Below are 21,288 nucleotides of genomic sequence, written 5' to 3'. Positions count from 1 at the left end.
CTCACGCTCTTTCTGTCTCTCAAAAATAAATACACCTAAAAAAAAATCAGTCACTAAAGTAAAAAAAAAAAAAAAAAAATCTAATTGCAGGACAGAGGAGAAAAATGGCAACAATGAAGTGTCTCCACCAGCTGCTGACAAGCTGCTGACTAATGCTGAATGAGTCACTGACCTTAGATTCATTCGTAAAATTAAAGTGGAAACAAGAAGCATAGTTTTAAAAAGTCACTCAACAAATATTGAACAGGCACCTTCCTACTGTGCACCAGTCCACTGCCGAGGAAGACAGCAGTAGACTAGATGGAAAATTCCCTCTCACGGAGCTTCTATTCCAGTGGGAGGAGTTGAGTATTTGAGGTAGGTGGTGAGGGAAGCTTGAATGGAGATGATTCTTTAGCTGGTTCATGAGGAGATAATGTGGGGAGAAAACATACGATGACAGGAACCGTAAATATTAAGGAAACAAGTAAACATGGCAGAAGTGCTTAGGCAACTCTGGGTCTGATAGGGTCTTGTGGTTCATGGCAAGGAGCTGAATTCTTCTTCTTTTTCTTCTTTTTCTTCTTCTTCTTCTTCTTCTTCCTTCCTTTCTTCCTCTTCTTCTTCTTCTTTCTTCTTCTTCTTCTTCTTCTTTCTTCTTCTTCTTCTTCTTCTTCTTCTTCTTCTTCTTCTTCTTCTTCTTCTTTAATGTGACAGAAGGCACATGGAAGTTTTTGAAGAGGGAAACAACATGTGCTTCTTTCCTCTACCATGGTGTTTGTAAGTGAACTCATCATTCTAACACTTTTGGTGATTGATTTCTTGTATGCGGAAGATTTTGAGATAGGAAAAGAAATCTAACCTTCATCCTCTATCTGGTGGGGATCCCTCTGCTTGTTTTATAAAATACTGTGATCAAATGATATTTGAATATTGGCATCTGCTATAATCAGTCTTTTTGACTATCAAAGTAACTCTCTTCTTCACACTTTTTATTCAAATTCTAGTTACTTAACCTACAGTGGAATATTAGTTTCAAGAGTAGAATTTAGCGATTCATCACTTACATACAACACCCAGTGCTCATCACAAGTGCGCTCCTTAGTACTCTTCAGTCAGTTAACCCATCCCCTGCCTACCTACCTCCCATCTCCCCTTTAGTTTTTTTAGAGAGGGAAAATTAAGGAGTAAAATTGTGGATCAACATAAATGTTTCATAAGCCCATATCTTATTTCCTACCTTTATCTGTGGTCATAAGAAAGCTCAGTAATATCTCTAAGAATCAAGAGTCTCATTATTGAACAAGATCTCTTTAGAAAGGCTAACTTGTCTTTTTTACTACATATCTCAGCAGAGAAAATATTTCCATGAAATAAAATGTATGTGGTTAAAATTCTTTACTGCTAGGAAAGGATGATTTTCAGTTTGCTGATAAGATATATACCACTGGAACATGCTTATCATGTTGATAACAAAGACTTGCTTTTATCCATATGTCTGGAGTTACAGAGAACATTATAAAATCCAGAGCAAAAGGAACTGGAGGCATAAATTCACCAAGACAGCAAGAGAAAATTCAAGGCATTTCCTAATAATAGGAGGTTTTATGTATCATCTGTAAATTTCTATTAATTTGATAATGATAAAATTCCTTTATGCCAACAGTTTAGTAACTAGAGGCACTAAAATGATTTAGGAATTATATATATGTGCATATATGTTATATATACATATATATGTGTAGATAATATATATTATATATGTATATATTATATATGTGTATATATATTTATATATAGTCTTATGTGTTGTTCAGAATATAAGATTATATGTTAGGTAGCAGATAAATTGAATATAATGCATCATTCATAGAGCAGCATGATAGTGTAGAGAGAGAAGCCAATAATGTTCCTGACATCTGTAAGGCTATATATGTGTTCATTGATTGGAGCCAATATTTACTGAGCATCTCATACGCCTATGCAGAGAGGAGGCACGGGACACAGGGGACAAATAAAGCAACCAAGGTCCCTGACATCACTTCATGTAGCTTACATTCCTGCAAAGCCATATGCCATTTATTTTTCATGTGAACTACGCATGCAAATTTGTCCTGTATTTCTTATTCTTCCATCCTTAAAATGAACATATTTTAAAAAACATAGTAGTTATCATTCTTTTTTTTAAATTTTTTTAACGTTTATTTATTATTGAGAGACAGACACAGAGCGTGAGCAAGGAGAGGTAGAGAGAGAGGGGGAGACACAGAAGCTGAAGCAGGATTCAGGCTCCGAGCTGTCAGCACAGAGCCGGACACGGGACTTGAACCCACGAACCGCGAGATCATGACCTGAGCAGAAGTCGGTCGCTTAACCAACTGAGCCACCCAGGCGCCCCTAGTAGTCATCTTTCTATCCAACTCTAGTTAGTGGACATATACATATATATACATATACATATATAAAACACAAGATAATGACTATTTTTATACGAGGGATGAAGAGTGTAAAATTGAATCTCTAAAAACAAGCTCTATGTTCATGGATCTGTTGCAGTTCTAGAATCATATTCAAAAGTTGGGTTGTTATTTATTTATTTTGGTAATATCTTTGCGTTCACTATTCTTTCCTACTGTCACCCTTTACCCAATGGTGGGATAAGAGAGAGAGGAGATATATAAGCTGTTTTATTTGTTTAAAGAAAAAATACTCATCTCTTCCCATGATGATGAGTTCTCTGGCCTCAGTCTAGATTATCCTATTATGGTCAACTGATTCCACCTGCAGAAGATTGATCTCTGGCCTCAATGTCACTTTATCAAAACTTCCCAAACCTTGTTGACTTATAACAGGTGGTAGTCCCAGGTCATCACCGCCCTCAAGCCCATCTCAAGTCCCTGCGAGAAGGGCAGAGTCTTAGAGTCAAATTCCCATGTTCTCTGCTACTTGATGTCATATTGAGGATACATAAAAATATAACAGGCAGGCTGACTTTTCCTCAGAAAAGTTCAAACACCTAAATATATGATATCAACCAGTACTGGCACCATAGACAGTAACCTGACTGGAGGCTTCTCCTACGTGCAAGCTAGAAATGGAATGCATGTCTTAATGCGGAGGCATGTCGTAATTTGAAAACTTTCCCAGATGACCTCCAAATGGGCTGGGGATAATGAAACAGCAATCCTCTGTGGTAATGCGACAAGGTCAGGTATTAACAGGATTGGGAGAACAGGAGAGGAGAAAGCCATTAGAAGCTGCAACTGTGTACTCTATCAAACCATATTCCTGGAATAAAACCGTGAGTATGTAAGTATCGGTAACTATCAACTATGCATATAGAACACTTTTATTCCTCTTCCTGTATCCACACTAGAAAAACACTTCCCTTTCCCATTCATAAAAATATCTCTTAATGCGTTCATATATGTGAGATTTTGCTCTGTAAATCAGAAAAAAGAGGGGAAGTGCCGGCAATGGGGAGTTAGGAGGAGAGAGAAGAGTTTTGGATCTGTCCCTCCCTCTGTTCAGCTGAATCAGTTGGACCCACTACAGTGAAGGAGTGTTAGAGGCCAAAGTTGAGATTTCATGCAAAGCAGGGCATCAGGAAAGCTTCTACAAGGCCTTTGACCAGAGCGAGGAGGGGCATAAACCTCCCCAACCCTACACATATCAGAGTACCTGGAGTTTGGGACGTTTTCTAGGCATCCAGGGACACCGGGGTTACCAGGGGCCATGGCAATAGCCTAAGAGTTGCCTAAGTAGTCTGGACAGAGATGGCCACATGAGAGACTGAGTCAGAGATAGCGCTAAAGCCAAGTTTATGACAACTGCTGCTAACAGACCACCTTGTGGGCTCCTGTGAGGCATTCATTTAAGTGCTCCCCAACATAAGAAAGGCAGCCTTGCATTTGAGGTGTCTGCAGTCTACTACTAGGGAGATTGACCTGTCAAGCCAGTAGAAATTTGGGGCTAAGAGGTGGCACATAAAGGTGAGTGTCAACTCCCGCAAAGGACTTCGGACCTAATGAACATCTGACTGTCCTTGGAGAATGAACTAAAAACCCACCCAGATCAGATCGTAGGGCAGACCCGAAAAATCACTTGGAAGACTGTAAATAGGTTCTCGGTGAAAATCCATCTCTTTGCCTCTTCTTCTTTGTTCGGCTCATTGTCCTTTTCCAGCAACAGAATCAATGCATCCTCTGTTACCATTGTCAGATCTCTTCTTCTCTGCTTCTGCTACCACATCATCTTCTCTGCTCTGACCCTCTTGCTTCCTCTAATAGGGACCTTCTGAGTATATTACACCCACTTGGATCGTCCGGGGTAATCTCCACGTCTCAAGATTCCTCACTTAATCACATCTGCAAAGTACTCTTTGTCATGTCAGGTGGGGTATTCACAGAGCCTAGGGATTAAGACATCGGTCTTTTTGGTGGCCAATTACTCAGCCTATCGTAAGAGAATGAAAGAAAAGGAAAGAGAAACCCTGGCAGAGTTCCATGAAATCCGATCAACACAACTGGAGGTCCGGTCAGGCCAGTGGGTTTGACCCGACTGGAGGAACAAACGCATCAAGCTTCTTTTCCCTCATCGTTAACGTCTTCTAGATCTGATCCGAGCTCACTGGCAATCTCCTATGGATATGAACTTCTCCTACCTGAAGAGAATGCAATGGTCAGGCTGATACCCATATGGGCCACATGTGACAACCACAGTTCTCATTGTGAAATACTGCATTGGCATCTGGGTAGCCACCAGAGCTTCTTAGTTTGGGAATTATTGGTAAATGTAATACCGATCATGCTCATGTATTAAATATCCCTACTCAGGGCCAGGCGCTCTACTAAGCAAGTCCAGTAAAACCGTGGGCTGCAAGTAACGTGTTCTGTGAGTGTTCCACAAGAAGAGCGAACATTTCTAATAAATTTTAACTTGACAAACGAGCGATGTCTTGCAAGACGAGTAGTCATGATGCCAAATGTCACACGATCACAACTGAGCCGAAGGTTCTTGAAATTCACTTTGATATACAAGTGCTTTGGATTACAAGCATGTTTCTGGAACAAATCATGCTTGCAAACCAAGGATTTACCGCATATACCTTTGTTTATTGAATTCTCACAATAACCCTGGAGGTACTCAAATTGTGCTGCAACTATTTTTCTAAAATTCTATTTGCCTACTATCCAAACATTACTCCAGATAATCAAAGTTAAGTCCATTTCCAGCCAGGTCACTGTATGGTCCTTACTGAGATTTCTCCACCTGGAGATACATCTGTTTGGCTCACAAAAGGAGAAAAACCATGCAGTGTTAAAGGTTAAAGGAAACATCACTTCACTAATCAGAAGAGAATTATAGCATGAGAGGGGACTTGGACAGGTTTGTCACTCTAAATAGAGTTAAAACTTAAGACCCCTCGTCTCATTCTTGCTTATTTTAGCATGTTGCCCTCCAACCTGATCTAGATGTAGAATCAGATATCTTCTTTTTCTTGGCAGAACTAAATTTCCCCTAGCTTCAGCATCAAGTTGCCTACCTGTTTGTTTATTTGTTATATGGAAATCTGACTTAGGGTTTCCCACACCGGCTCATGACATTAATTATGGTCACAAGAGTCTGAGACAAACTAGCAAATAAGCAAGTTAAGAGATGAAAAACTGGAGAGAGGTGTGGCGTGACATTTGCCTAAGAGAAAAGAGTTAAGGGAGACATAATATTAGAAAAAAAGAAGTTTGATTAAATTTTGTTAAATCCTCCAATTAATGTTGAAAGCAGTACTGTAAGACAATCCTCGGGGGGAAGAGACCTGAGTAAACTAGACTCGCATTTGACCTCAAACGTTTTTATATTCTCAAAAAAACAGTGTACCAAAAGGTTGTTTTTGTTTTTTTAATGTTGAGAAACATTATCTTGAAAGGATAAAATTATGGAAGGGAAGAGACATGACCTTTGCAGGCAAACAGGCCTGTACCTCATCCTGCCGTTTAAGAGCAAAGTGACTTTTGATGATATTGTAATACGATGCATTGGGACAGAAAGGAGCTACACTCGTCGTGAACACAGCATAGTGTAGAAACTTTTTGAACCACTGTGTCATGCACCTGAAACTAATGTGCCATTGTATGTCAACTATATGGAAAAAAAAAAAAAAAAAAAAGGCAACGTGACTTAGAATAAATTTGTTTTTTTATAAAAAGGAGCGAATACTTGCCGGGTCACCCATAGCATAGCTCCAGGGGTCTTCATATTATCTGAGTCAGCGACCTGGGCAGCGCAGAGCCGCATCTGACGTGCAATTCCGATTGTTGATCTCAGCGATGATAGGGTTGAATGTTTTGTACAGAAGAGTTTCTGGTACCAGGTAGATGCTCAGTAAGTTTTAATTGCTTCTCACAACTGTCGAAGAGAAATGAGAAATGCAGGCTTCATGCGGGCAGGAAGCTTTTCCGTTTTGTTCACTCCTTTCGCTCCAGTGTCTACAACATCTATCGGCGTTTGGCATATAGGAAATCAGAACCAAAGATCTTTTTATATTATTGTTTAATGACTTTTTTAAAAGGAGAGCATACATGGTTCTGGAGGAAAATTATCTGCATGTGATGAACAAGATACATTCTGTCTTACTCGATAATACGGTGCATGCCAATATAGGAGAGACAATATATGAAATGTTTCTTGTGATAAATTTGGTCACAGAAGTAATTCTGAAATCACAGGCATGGTTCCTGAGGACTGATTCTTCTCTCTAGACGGGGATCAGCAAACTATGGTCCACTGCCTGCTTTTTTTACAGCCCAAGAGAGAAGTTTGGTTTTTTTGTTTGTTTGTTGTTTTTTAGTTTTTTTACATTTTGCAATAGTCAAAAAAATCAGAAGAAGAACCATATGTGAAAAATACATGAAATTCAATAATCGGTCTTGATAAGTACGTTTTTATTGGCACACAGCTATACCCACTTGTTTATAAATCATCTGTGTCTGCTTTCATGCCACAGTGGCAAAGTTGAATATTTGGGACAGACACTTTATGGCCCGGAAAGCCTAAAATGTCTATTATTTGGCCTTTTCCACAACAAGTTTGTGGACCCCTGTCCTCGATAACATATTTGCAGTATTAATGAGGGCTTAACAAAAGGACTATGGAGAGCATCTGGACAGCATGTCAGACAGCTGATATTAGTGACAAGAAAGTCAGTATTTCTATCTATAATAGAACTTCTCTAATACCTGCATGATGTTATATACCGTATAATATTGGTATCCATAGTAACATAGTAAAATACTATTGAATATAGAACAGACACCAAAAGAAGGAACTGATACTTTGACTCCAAATCGGTGGTTCTTAATATTTTTATTTTTATTTTCTTACATTTATTTATTTCTGAGAGACAGAGAGAGGCAGAGCACGAGCAGGGGAGGGGCAGAGAGAGAGGGAGACACAGAATCTGAAGCAGGCTCCAGCTCTGATCTGTCAGCACAGAGGCTGAGGCAGGGCTCGAACCCTCGAGAACCTTGAGATCATGACCTGAGCTGAAGTCAGACGCTTAACCGACTGAGCCACCCAGGCGCCCCGATGGTTCTTAATATTTTTGTGGTGAGCTCTGTTATGGGCTGAACTGTGTCCTCTAAAATTCATATGTTGGAGCCCTCATATTGCATATCTCAGAATGTTCATGTATTTGCAAATAAGGGCTTTAAAGAAGTAATTAAAAGGGTGTATGTGTAGCTCATTTAGTTGAGCATCCAGACTCGATTTCAGCTCAGGTCATGATCCCAGGGTCACTCAGCATGGAGTCTGCTTGAGATTCTCTGTCTTCCTCATCCCCTCTCCCTTGCTTGTATGGTCTCTCTTTATCTAAAATTAAAAAAAAAATTAAACATTAAAAAAAAAAATTAGGGGCGCCTGCGTGGCTCAGTCAGTTAAGCCTCCAACTTCGGCTCAGGCCATGATCTCCCATCATGGGTTCCAGCCTCACGTTGGGCTCTGTGCTGACATCTCAGAGCCTGGAGACTGCGTCAGATTCTGTGTCTCCCTCTCCCTTTGCTCCTCCTTGACTTGCACTCTGCCTCAACTAAAAAATAAATACACATTAATTTTTTTTAATTTTTTAAAAATTAAAGAAAAATAGAGGTAATTAGGTTAAATAGGATCATATGGGTGCATCCTCATCTAACCTGACCGGTTATCCTTATAAGAAGAAATTTGCGGGGTGCCTGGGTGGCTCGGTCGACTGAGCATCCGACTTCAGCTCAGGTCATGATCTTGCAATTTGTGAGTTTGAGCCCCGCGTCAGGCTCTGTGCTGAAAGCTCGGAGCCTGGAGCCTGCTTCAGATTCTGGGTCTCCCTCTCTCTCTTTGCCCCTGCCCTGCTCACACTGTATCTCTCCCTGTCTCTCAAAAATAAATAAACATAAGAATTTTTTAAAAATTTTAAAAAAGAAGAAGAAATTTGGACATACAAAGATGTCCAAGGTTTCCAAGCACACAGGAAAAAGAGCACGTGAAGAGGCAGCAAGGGACAAACCAAGCAGAGAATGGCAACTGCCAACACCTTGATCTTGGACGTCCAGCCTCCAGCACTGAGACCATATAAATTCCTGTTAAAGCCGCTCAGCCTGTGGTCGTTTTGTCATGGTCCTCACAAATGCATACACTATTATCCCCCACACAAAACGGGGCACGTGACTTTCAGAAGTGGGTTTGCTCTTGAAAACCACATTATTCTTGGGCTCGTCTAGGATGAACTTTTCCTAGAACGATTCTTTGTTTTTATTATTTGACATTTACCTTACTTACCTTGGGGTTGGAAACTATTTCTTGAACAGACGTTTGTAAGTTCTGGCAAAGGAGGACTGCAGCTTATGAAACTTGCTTGAAAAACGAATTTCTGTTATTCTTTCCTTGAGCAGCCTCAAGAAGTCTGTGCCTGAAGAAGCAGGTGAACGGGTCAGGCCAGTCTAATCAACCCTGAGATCAGTGACAGATGTCTCAGCCAGATCACCCTAACCTTGTATGGCGTTCTTATATGGAGAACTTGGTGGGGAGTTCTTTCTGGTGTTAATGATCGTCCCATCCTGTACTGTCAAAGGATCTTGTCTGTTAGCTTATTTGGCCAACAAAGAAACAAACAAACGCCTCTCCCTTCTCCCACCCCACCAAGGCTGCCAGCTTTTCCTTAACTCCTTACCTCACCCTGGAAAAGCTGGCAGTTGTCTAGGTCACCTACTAGCCTCAAATAAAATCTACCTAGCTTTTCAGCTAGTTCTTGGACATTCTGATTTGTTTGTTTGCCTTAGCTAAGTTTTTTCATTTGTTCATGATAGAGTAGGCAGTTAGTTAGACACGAGCGGGAGACAAGGATAGTAATAAATAGGTTACGTGTCAGAAGCCTGGGCGCACAACATCCCGACTTTGTGGCTTCCGGTACCCCTCAATAGCCTGGACTTGCGGCTGCTAAGACCCAGGAGCTGGCAGGCTAAGAGCCACAGTTGCAGAACACGCACTCCCCTCTTCCGCCCGCGTCCCAGGGTAACCTCTAGACTCATTACGGTACATCTGCATTGAGGTTTTAACACAGCCCTGTGGCAGCAGGCTGCCATGAGGGTTCCAGTACAAACCATGGAGGGTCAAAAACTCCCCCTCTCAACCTGTGAGAGGAGTCCCCCAAATGTTAGAAGTAGCCACAATTGATGACCTCCCTGTCTAAGATCTAACCACCACCACCCCCCCCCACACACACACACACACACTCACAGAAAAGAAATGACTCCCATAGCCTCAGGGGAGTTGCTACCTCTGGGCTTTTCCACCTTGAGAGTGTCCTGTCCTTCATAAATTGCTTTGTACTTGGTACCTTCCTTTTGGCTGGTTTTCTTGGAGGGTGGATCCTCAAATAAATCTTTCGTGGGGAATCCCAGAACTGAAGCCTCCATTCACCCAACACAGACGTGCCCACCGGTAACATTTGCTTACCTTGTTTGTTTTGTAAACTCCCCTAAAAAAAAGAGCATGGTGCTCAAACGCCTCCTGTGGCCGGAAGACCCTTCTTTGCCTATCGGAATCTAAGCGTCTCTCACTTACGCTTGGAAACAACTGGTGCTTTCTTCCTGTCTTTAGGCGCCACCACCCGGCCCCCCACTCTTCCTTTTTGATCAATGGTAACCTGGGCTCCTTTGCAAATTTCCACTCCTGAATATTTTATCACTAGCTTTGATCGAAGCTCTTTTGATGTACGTTTTTATAATGTAATCTATCCTTGGCTTATTGTATGTTTTCATCATAATTTGAAAGAAGTCTTTTCACGCAGGGCTTGATGGGAGCCACTCTCTCTACTTCATTGTCAAGTTTTACTTCCCATATGAAGTGCTAGAGGAGATGTTGTCTCCATCCTGAAAAGTCTAATGAGAGAGGGGCTGGCAAATCCTTTCACTACACGATATTTCAATTTAAGCTTCCGCAAACTTTGGGGCGTCTCAAGCTTGGCTAAAAATAACTCAGCATCATTTCTGTGCTGAAGACATTCAAATTGAGGAGGAGTAAAGCCTTCTAGTCAGAGACAGGTAACCTGGAAAGCCAACTGTATGGGCTCCTATCTCAGTTCCCTGGGACTTACCTATATGGCCCTGAGTAAGTTCCTTACATACCCAATGCCTCAGTTTCCTCATCTGTATAATGCAGATTATATACGCGTCCGCCTTGTAAAGTTATTATGCGCATTATATGAATTAACATAAGGACTAGAAGATAGCCTGGCACAGAGCAAGTCCCATGGAAAGCTTTGCTATGACCAAATCTGACCCGTCTTTTTGCTTATACAGAAGTGCGTTATCACATCCCTACAGTTGAAAACTGGCATTCTTGCCGTGCTTCTCCGTTACCGGAGAGATGGCATTAAAGTTGCTCCCATGGTTCTATATATTCCTGAATCTGGTAGAATCCAAGATAAAACTATTTTATTCCGAATTTGACTAAAATGAATTACACAAAAAGGCTCCAGTGTATTTGGATGATCCTGTTCTAGAGCATTCGAATTACATTAAAGTTAGAGAAATCTAGGAAATTGTCTTGCCATTTGGCAATTTTGACAAGACCGATGGCTAGGCTCCATTGCCTGTTGGTATGAATCAGTTGAAAATTCTTATGTTGTGGTCTTGTGCAATTTAAGATGCCTAATCAATAGGTTTATGGATCTCTGAGGGGGGATTATATTCATTAAGCAACGTTTTGAAAAGGTGACAAGAAGGAGTAGTAAACTTCAAATAACATGGTTCCCCAGCTGCATTAATTAGGTGGCTGTGAGCAATGTATTCCTCTTCTTTGTGATTTATTCCTCCTAGAGTGGTGAATATATATATACATATATATATATGTGTATATATATATACACACACATACACACACACACACACGCACAAGACTGGTTCCTCAGTATTCACAAATATTTTCTAGATACCTCAAAAGGAAAACAAACCCTGAATGAAGCATTCAGAAACAATGAAATGAACATTTAAAATGAATGCAGAGGATTTCTGAACTCATAGTGAACTCATCATCTAACTACTTTTAAGGATTTTTAAGACTAGGTCAAATTTCACACTTGAAACAGAAGCCCAAAATATTTCCATTATATTATTAAACTTTTTATATTTTATATTCTTTAAGCTGCCTTCATGGTTCCACCATGCAACTGAAAAGAAAAATTCAATTCTAAGGAGACATACTTGTTTGTTATGACCTTGTTTGAACAATTACGTCATGAAGTGAAGCAATTGTTTGCGTGTTGGTTTGAAACGGGTGAGAAGGAAAAAGTAGAATTGTGGTCAAGTTCAGGTGCATTTGTCAGGAGACAGATTGGGTTTGGATGGCACCTCCACCTACTAATAAAAACCCTTAGGCTAGTTACTCAACCTCTCTTTTAAGACTCAGTTTCCTTATCTATAAAAAAAGAATTACAATACCTCCCTCACAGTGTTTTTGTAATGATAAAATGAGTGATCTATACAGCAAGCATTCTTACCACCACCAGTGGCCCAAGGCAAGTGCTTAGTAAGAATAGTTGGCAAGGACTCAGTCCTCAGCCTGCAACACCCTAGTATCCGATAAGTATCTCCTTAAGAATCCAGTTAATTCCAGAAATCTTTAATCAGATTTTAGTTTTTGTCTCCTTTGGAAGGAGTTTACTTGCTTGAGCAAAACATGAAGCTCTAGGCAGAAACCCTGTAAGTCCCTTTTATGAATCAGTTTGACATCTTGAACTAAAGTGTCAAATGAAAAGGTTGTCACCTAGATATGGTGACATAATTCCTAAACTGATGTCAGCCAATTTTGTATGTTGACTGGGGTTATGGAGATGTAGGCTAGCACTAGGTGGTGGAGAGGGCCTATGAGATCGCTCCTCTGTAAGCTCCCTTGTTCATCCAGCCCTATTCTAGGTACAATCGGAAATCCAAAAGAAGGTGACTGTCTTTCTCCAAGAAATGTCAAACAAGGTTGAAATTGCAAGATAAACAATTACAAGATCGTATGAATGCACATAATCGTGAATAGAATGCTCTACAATAAAAAGAGGGGGAAAACCAAACTAGAATTCTATTACCATAACTGAATTGAGTCATTATGAACTGCATTGTCTGAGCAGGCGTGGATGAAGAGGGCCAGGTCCCCTGTGATTGTTGGCCTGGAGTGGAAACACATTAGGAGCTAAGGGAGAAGACATAACCATTGTCAGAAAGGACCATGAAAGGAAGGATGGGAAGAAGGCACAGAATTAACCCAAGACCAGAGCATTTGCTTGGAGGGAAGTTAAGAGACAAGAACCAAAACACTACGTGGTATACAGTAGGTGTCAAGGGCAAACTCCAATGTGTCCTTGGAGACACATCGCCCAAGTTCCTTCAGGTATGTGTCCTTCAGTTTATACCCAAATGACCTAAACCTCCCCATGCCTCGGTTCCATAAGACACAAGACAGAGAGGATAGGCATAACACACAGTTAGCACCCAATAATATTGGCCACTACTGACTAGTAATTGTTCTGTGTTTATACATAGAACAACTATTTGCTACTCAGAACACAGCTATTAGGTACTATATTAGGTACTATTAGGTACACAGCTATTTCGTCCCCATTTTAAGGCTCAGAAAATTGAGGCAAGAGATAAAGCAGTTTGCCAAGATGATATAGCTACTAAACACTGGGTTTCAAATATGACCCAACACCTATCTGATTTCACAACCCATTTCTTCCCATTATGCCATCCTGCGGAAGCCCATCAAGGTATGTAAACCAGAGCTGGCTTAGAGAAGGTATCAGCAGTTCCAACATGGTCCCAAGCTAGGCTAGTGGATTCACAGTGTCAGCGTCACCCGGGAATTTGCTGGAAATGAAAATTTTCTGGCCCCACCCTGTACCTACTACAGAACCTGAAATTCTGGGGCTGTGACCAGCAGTCCATCAACCTGCGATGTAACAAACTGTCCAGGTGATCCCTGATGCACACTGAATCTGAGAACCAGTGCCCCGGACTAAGTTCTATAGTTTAGAAAAGATCAAGAAGATAATAAGACAGAGGATGTTTTTACACCCCTTTGTGAAGAATTAAACGGAATAAGTTAGCTAAAAAAGAATGACTGTGGCAATGACTATGGACTTTGACCGATGGACTTCATGCTCCCCCCAACCAATCAACCAAACTGGTTAATAGCCACTAAATAAAAATATCATATGAGCTAGAACTTGGGGGACGAAGTTACAGAACCACACAGAGATCATCTAAAAAAAAATACGTGGAATAAAACTACAAATACTCATCAAGGAAAAAAAAAAAAGCTTTGTATTGACTGTCATGCCCGCTGTCTATTCCCATCTATCATCTAGTCTCAGCTTCTGCCACTCTCTGGCTTGGTTGTACACTGGGTAATATTTAGCAGTAAATCAATTGCCACCTTCCTGATTGTTTCAAGTGTCACTGTCCTTCCCTGCAATGCCAACTTCCCTTCTTTATCCAGCTGACTGCTGCTATCATGCCAGCCTTCTCTAGGCATCATGAGCTGAAGAAATGACAACCCCCGCCCCCAAACACACACACACACACACACACACACACACACACACATCTCTCTTCACTCTGACCAACGGGAGAGTCCAATGGTTCTGCCTGAGAGCCCTGAAGTTCAACTTCCTAGGTACGAAGCCTGGCTCCATCAATCACTTGCTTGAGCAGCAGTTTATTTAACTTCTTCTTTTTTCAAAAGTATTCATTTGTTTTATATTTATTTGTTTGTGCATTTTTGCTTCTTTGTGCCACAGTCTCCTCATCTATAAAGCAAAGATGGAAATTGAGATGTATTCAAAATATTCATATGATGCCTATGCTTCTTGTAAAGCCAACAGCAGTATGGTAATTCATGTCTTTGTGCCTGGCACACAGCCAAAAAAAATAGCACGCATGCACATGCACACACACATATGCACACACTTATTGAATCTAAACCGGATGTAAATGCCCATCTCAACAGTGGACTCCTTCCCAAAAGTATCAAATGTTTTCTTTTGTGCCATGGACCTCTTCGACAGTCTGGTAAACACCATGAGGTCCTTCTCAGAAGAGTGTTTTCAAATGCATGAAATGAAATGTGTTTAGGATTGATGATAAAAATTCCAATTATACTGAAATGCGGTCATCAAAATATGTACAAAATAAATTTGTGACATAATAATATTGTGCATCCTTCTTATTAAATCTCAAAATCCAGCAACAGATCTAACTACTGTGATTTCAGAGAAGTGACAAAATGTACATTGTATGGCAAGGTATCACAACTATAATGCAATATGAAAATATGAGTGCCCCTGTAAAAAACCCACAGGCACTGCTGAGACCCTGGTGGCATTTTGCTTTGATTGATCACTGAACAAATGCTAAGTGTCCACTAGGGTAGTGAAATACATATGCAGTGTTTTGTTTTCTAATTTCCCAGATTCTCTTAAACCCAGATTAAAGTCCACAAATTTGAAGTCTGATTTATAAAAAACCCATGAAGTCTACTCAGAGAGACTACAAGAGTAAATATATGAAACTATTGATCAGATCTTTCTTATCCTTAAAGTTTTATAGGCAAAATCAGCCCTCATAGGAGGGATGGGTAAGGGAGGATCAGTAGGTCGAGTTGGCCAAATAGCTTGTGATGCTTCAGAAACAAAATGGCCTCTCCTGGTCTTTCCTAACGCTTTCCTTCAAACACGGTCCAATTTGGAAACCTCCTATTTAATGGCTTAATTATTGTCTTCAGAACACATAAATATGATGCTTTGGTGTTTGTTAGAGAAGAAATATGTCCCAGTTACAATGTTGGCACCCTGTCGAAGTATGAGGCAATTTGCACCAGAGAAAGCTTTTTGGGCTGGGGCCAGGAATCTTGATAATGCTCCCTTTTATCAGAGTGAATCCTGGGCCATCACCCTGCTAATATGTTCAACCTCTTTAATTCAAATTCTGCCTTTTTAATGAAATACAAAAACCAAATAGGATTCCAAAACCTCAATTGCGATCTTTTAGATGTCATTAATGAGCATTATTTTTGTGTTGGAAAAGGACCCGGGCAAGGTGAGAGGGGCATGCAGTAATTATACCAATTTAATGTCTCAAATGCCCATAAACTACATCTTCGATGGAGAATGGAAATTCATCTGGATAATTCTAAACTTACATTTTTCTTTAGATGGTTGAAATGAGACTCGTGTGTTTACTTGAACAAACATGGTAACAGGGTGTGAAAAAAGCAGAAGACTTTGATGAGTCCCCTTTTCATGGATGACCTTGAACAAGTTTGTTTGCACACATCTGTAAAACAGGGCGGTGCAACATTCCTCACTGAGATGTTGGGAGGGTGAAATTGGATTTTTGGTAAACTACAAAGCACCATGAGAAGAGTAGTTCCTATGACTGGGATAACCATAGTATTTCCTCGTTTTCCCTTAGTTGAAACAAAACTATTTGTATGTGATGGCAAAAAATATGTAATGCATGTAGGGTAAATAGAAATCATTTAGAGGAAATGAAATGAGCACCTTTGAGAAAATTACCGTCTCTTTGATGGACTGGGAATCACAACCAGAAAAAGAAGCATTTATATAAGGAGTATTTAAATTGCTAATATCTAAAGTTATTTGTTTAGATGCCAGTATGAAAATGGTGATGATCCCAAGACAATACCACACTCCATGAAGACTGGCATAGATACTCTCAACCATCTACTAAACCAGAACAGATTGTCAAGTGTAAAGTTTTACAAGACATGTTTTGTGTTTGAGGATTGGTATCATATGCTTGGTGAAAAGAAGGAAAGCTATTCTAACTTAGCTGCTGGGATTTTTTTTTTTTTTTTCCAAACATCTAAAATATCAACCGAATTGGGCCATTGTTTAGAGAGTATTATTAAGGTCAGTTTTCTCAATCTGCCCAGACTGTAAGATCCATGGAGCAGTGCAGAGAAAATGCTCCACCAAGATTGTGTATTTACAAAATATATGGCTCATGAAATCCTGGACTAAAACAGAAAGAAGGGAAAGAAGGTTTTCACCCCCAAAGGGCGAAACGCAGAAACTTGTCCTTAATAATATTAGAAATCATAGCAAAGACATCTCTATTGCAATGTCATGGTACTTTTAACATGCCATTCATTAACTTTGCACCGTACGTAATGTTTCGGCCTCTTACTTCTGACCAATAAGAACAGTTCCGTGATTAGTTTTGCGGTGTCGTTTGTCTCATGGAGTTTTTCCTTTTCTTATTCAAAAGAGTGGGGGCATTTATGAATAAACAGTGACAAGCTTAGTAACACTTAGAGACGTGAGAGATTTATAAGCCGACATAAGAGACCTAAGTGGCATTCGTATTGCCTTACGACTTCAAAAGTCCTCTTTTCCATCATGTAGTATCACTAAAACTTGGAATAAAAATATGTAATGACAATTCCATACAAATTTTGTCCCAGAAATTACAAATTTGGATTGTACTTATGCACTGTGAATGTCTGAGGTTATGGCACACAATTATTTTTAAGTGAGCAAACTTTCTAGGCTTTAAAAGGGAACTCTGCTGTCTAAGTTGATGCATTTTTCAAGGAAATGAGGGCTCACTTCAAAAGAAGAGTTTGAGGCAGGCAGGCATTTAAAAAAAAAAAAAATTAGGTTGTTTCCCCACTGAAATGTGGTCCGATTTCTCTGAGCTCATCTTCAGGGCCAAGTCACGTGGCCAGAAGCTGGATGTGGGGCTTTCGCTGACCCAGGTGGACCTTATTTTTACAGTCTCACATCCAGTTTTCTGCCTGTCATCACGGGGACTTAATGTCAGGAACGGACAGGTTTCAAATATTGATGGGCAAACGCTGGTGGATTCAGAAACTTGGAACTAGCCCAAAATATTCAAATCTCGCAAATCTGTAAAACCAGCCGGGAAAACAGGCTGTTTTGTGAAGTGTCCGCAGCCTCCTATTTTCACCTGGGATTCAAGGAAAAAAAAAAAAAGAAAAAGAGAAAAACCAGCACAGGAGAAAACTGCCCTTTTGATATTTTCACTCTTGAATTCTTTGAAGTCGCAGCACATGGCTTTAGAGCCTAGTTCAGAATAGGTAACGCGCTTCGGCAAGTGACAGTCAATTTCTTCAAGTGTATTTGGCACTTAAAAATTTACGTGAGGGTATTTTTTATTCATTTTGTTTTCCTTAATGTTTTTCTTCCTGTATTCTTCTACATCCACGCTGTTCAAGAGAGAATATGAAATCCACTCTGTACTTCAGAGAGCGTCATGACCTCTGAAGCAAGCGTCCCGGCTGTAGGGCCTTGTCTCCCTTTGTGACAAGTACGCTACCCAGAGTCATGTGCGTCTCAAAGAAATACATGTTGCTTGTTCGCTTTGCTGCCTCCCGCACGTTTTTCTCTCCGATGGGTTGAGGGAGGAAAAGAAAAAGTTACAACTGGGCTGCTCTGGGTATAAATAGTGTGTGTGTGGGCTCTCGCCCAAGGATCTCGCCGAGAAGGGTGATAAAATTTCCTTAATTATTCCATGCTAACCGATTGCCTCCCCACCCCCCCCCCCCCCTTTTTTTTAACTTACGCTGCAGAACAGCTGAATGCACGAGAAAACGAGCATCCCATACCGTGGAAGTTCTACATCGCACGCGTGTGTGTTTAAGATACAGGCCCAGAACCCAGGTGCTGTGTGCCTGCTTGAAATTCTCATGCGGAACGGAAAGCAGATTTCAGGATTTGAATAACTTCATTTAGCCAATAAAAGAATAAATCATTCCGCGACAGCTATTTTTTTTTTTCCTTGACGTGCCTTTGGATTAGAAACGCAGTCCATCTCGGAGAAGCACTTATGCAAATGCTCGCGGGAGCGGTGTGGCTGATCGCATTAGAGCCGCGGGGGAGTCGATCACCTGTGTGGCGGTGATGAAAAGATCAGGGAGTTTTCACGCTGAGATGAAATGATGCATCGCCCCGTATCATGTCATCAGCAAATGTCACTTTAATAGGACTACAAATCATCGTGACATCAACAACCTCAAACAAATCTTCGGGATATTTAAAGACGCTGATGCTTCCCTGGAGGCCAATGAAAGATGTCACAAACAAAAGAAAACAGAAACAAACAAACAAACAAACAAAAAAACCGAAAAGGATGACCCAGGGGGAAAGTGTCAGCATCTACCTAAGAGAATTGCCCCCCCACCCCCACCCCCGTTCGTTTGAGGCTGTACACGAACCTCTATGGCCAGAGGACAATTGATGCTGTGGCTTTTATGAGATCGTGGATGATTGATTCCCCAACAACTTCACAAACAAATCTTGACCTGTGTGCCAGAGGCACGGAGAGCAGTGGTGCATATTTTTTCTTAATTTTTTAAATGTTTATTTCTTTTTGAGAGACAGAGAGAGAGAGAGAGAGAGAGAGCATGAATGGAGGAGAGGCAGAGAGAGGGAGACACAGAATCCGAAGCAGGCTTCAGGCTCTGACCTGTCAGCACAGAGCCTGATGCGGGGCTGGAACCCACAAACGGTGAGATCATCACCTGAGCCAAAGTTGGACGCTTAACTGACTGAGCCACCCAGTCACCCCAAGATTTTTTTTTAATAGCAGGATAGATAGGGGAAAAAATTATAGGTCCTGTTCATCCCCCGCTATCCCTGGAATCAGAAAGAAAGAAATAGCTGTAGGCAGTGAAGAATACTGCCGGGAATAGTTATCAGACTACCTAGACTTCTATAATGCTTAAGAATCAAATCTGGCATTTTCTCTTATTACAATCACTGAAAAATGTCTGTGGTGCCACTCAATCTTTTCTTGGTCACTATATCCCATGATCCTTCCAGGAAAAAAAAAAAAAAAAGAAACAAGACAGACTTCAGATTTTTTTCTTAACCCAAGTCAACCAACAGACATCAAATGAGAACTCAGGATTGTTCTAGAATGCTATGGTAACTCTATAGCTGTGGGTTCTTTTTTAAAGGTCCACCCCCTATAGTTCTGCATAAAGAAAAAATGAAGACATGCAATAGCGTACATTTAAAACATTACAGTAGTATTTTAGATGTGCTCTTATCACTTTATTTCAAATTACCAGAGACTTAGATGAGAAAGAGGAAAGGAAGTAATAGAGTAGGAAATCAATTTGATGTGTCCTTTGGGTGCCCTTTAGAAAAGTATATTTAGGGCAGCCTTGGAAACACTTATTGCCTGAGGAAGCCATCCTGGTGCCTTATTAAAAGTACAGAAGAGGCAAATATGAAGCTGCGGATGCAGTGATTAGAACAACAGAAAACTTTTCGGAAAGCCGGAAAAAGAGCTCTTGGAAATGTGCTCTGAGATTTAAGCTGAGTTGCCCTGGATGGAAGTTCAGTTGGCAGGATACTAACGATGGCCACGGACATAATCCACCTACGAATATTCTGAGGCTTGCATCTTTGGAGAGTCCCAGGACACAAAAGTGTTTATGATGCATTCTGTCTACAGATGAGGGTCTGTGGTCACACTCTCAGCAGCTCTGAGTGCAGAGTTGTTTCAGATTTTAAAAAGACAACTGCATGTAAAATGGCAGAAGATTACTTTAAGCCAAAATCGGCAGAGGCTTAGGAAGGAATGAAAATAGTTTATTTTTTCTACTGCTGTGGATTCTCCAACTTACCTCACTTGGCAGCCTAAATCATTGGCATTTACACTCCCCAAAATAAAATATTTTCCCACAATTACAAGTGGCATATCCATTATACTCTCCCATATATTCTTCATTGAGAAAACACCAAATGCTCCCCTTTACCTATCATTTATTTTAAAATGTACAAGTCTCTAGGGGAAAACCTTTTGGCTTATCTCCTGTCTTCTCTTTCAGAATGACTTAGTTACTTTAGGGGCATCTGGGTGGGTCAGTCAGTTACGTGTCGGACTCTTGATTTCAGCTCGGGTCATGAGCTCACGGTTCGTGAGTTCAAACCCCACGTCAGGCTCCACGCCGACAGTGCAGAGCCTGCTTGTGATTCTCTTTCCCTCTCTCTCTCTCTCTCCCTCTTTCTCTCTCTGCCCCTCCCTCGCTCATGCACAAGCTCTCTCTCTCTCCACCCCCTCGCAAAATAAACTTAAAAAAAAGCCAAAATGACTTGGCTACTTTAGTAGCTAAAGTCAGACGCTTTCCCCCATTGATGAAGACCGAGATCATAGGGGGAATAATAGCATAGTTTGATTACCTTTTTTTTTAAATTAATATTTATTTATTTACTTTTGATATATATAGAGCGAGAACGTGCACACAGGAATGGGGGAGGGGCAGAGGGATAGGGGGGTAGAGGGTCTGAAGCGGGCTCTGTGCTGACAGCCCAGAGCCGGATGTGAGGCTCGAACTCACAAACCATTTGATCATGACCTGAGCTGAAGTTGGACGCTTAACCTACTGAACCACCCAGGTGCCCCAAGCTTTATATTAATATATCTGGAGCATTCCCTCCTTAATTCTTCCACTCTAAAACTATTTATTTGAAGTACGTCTACATGCCAGTTCTCGGGCTGGCACTGACAGAGCTTGAGAACAGGCACCATTTCCACCGTAGTTCATGTGCTAGAAGGATACAGTCCTGCCTCCTTTTCAGCCATGTAACCTCGTGCTAATTACCGTTTAAAACCTGTGTGCCTGAGTGGATGTCAGGCGGAGAATAAGAGTGTCCCCAGGACAGAACTGAGAGGCTAATCGATACCCAAATGGCATTCAACTGATGAGAGTCACTATCATCAAAGATCATTAAAT

This window comes from Panthera uncia (assembly GCF_023721935.1).
Source record: "Panthera uncia isolate 11264 chromosome C1 unlocalized genomic scaffold, Puncia_PCG_1.0 HiC_scaffold_3, whole genome shotgun sequence".
Taxonomy (NCBI): domain Eukaryota; kingdom Metazoa; phylum Chordata; class Mammalia; order Carnivora; family Felidae; genus Panthera; species Panthera uncia.
Note: the sequence above shows the minus strand (reverse complement) of the source record.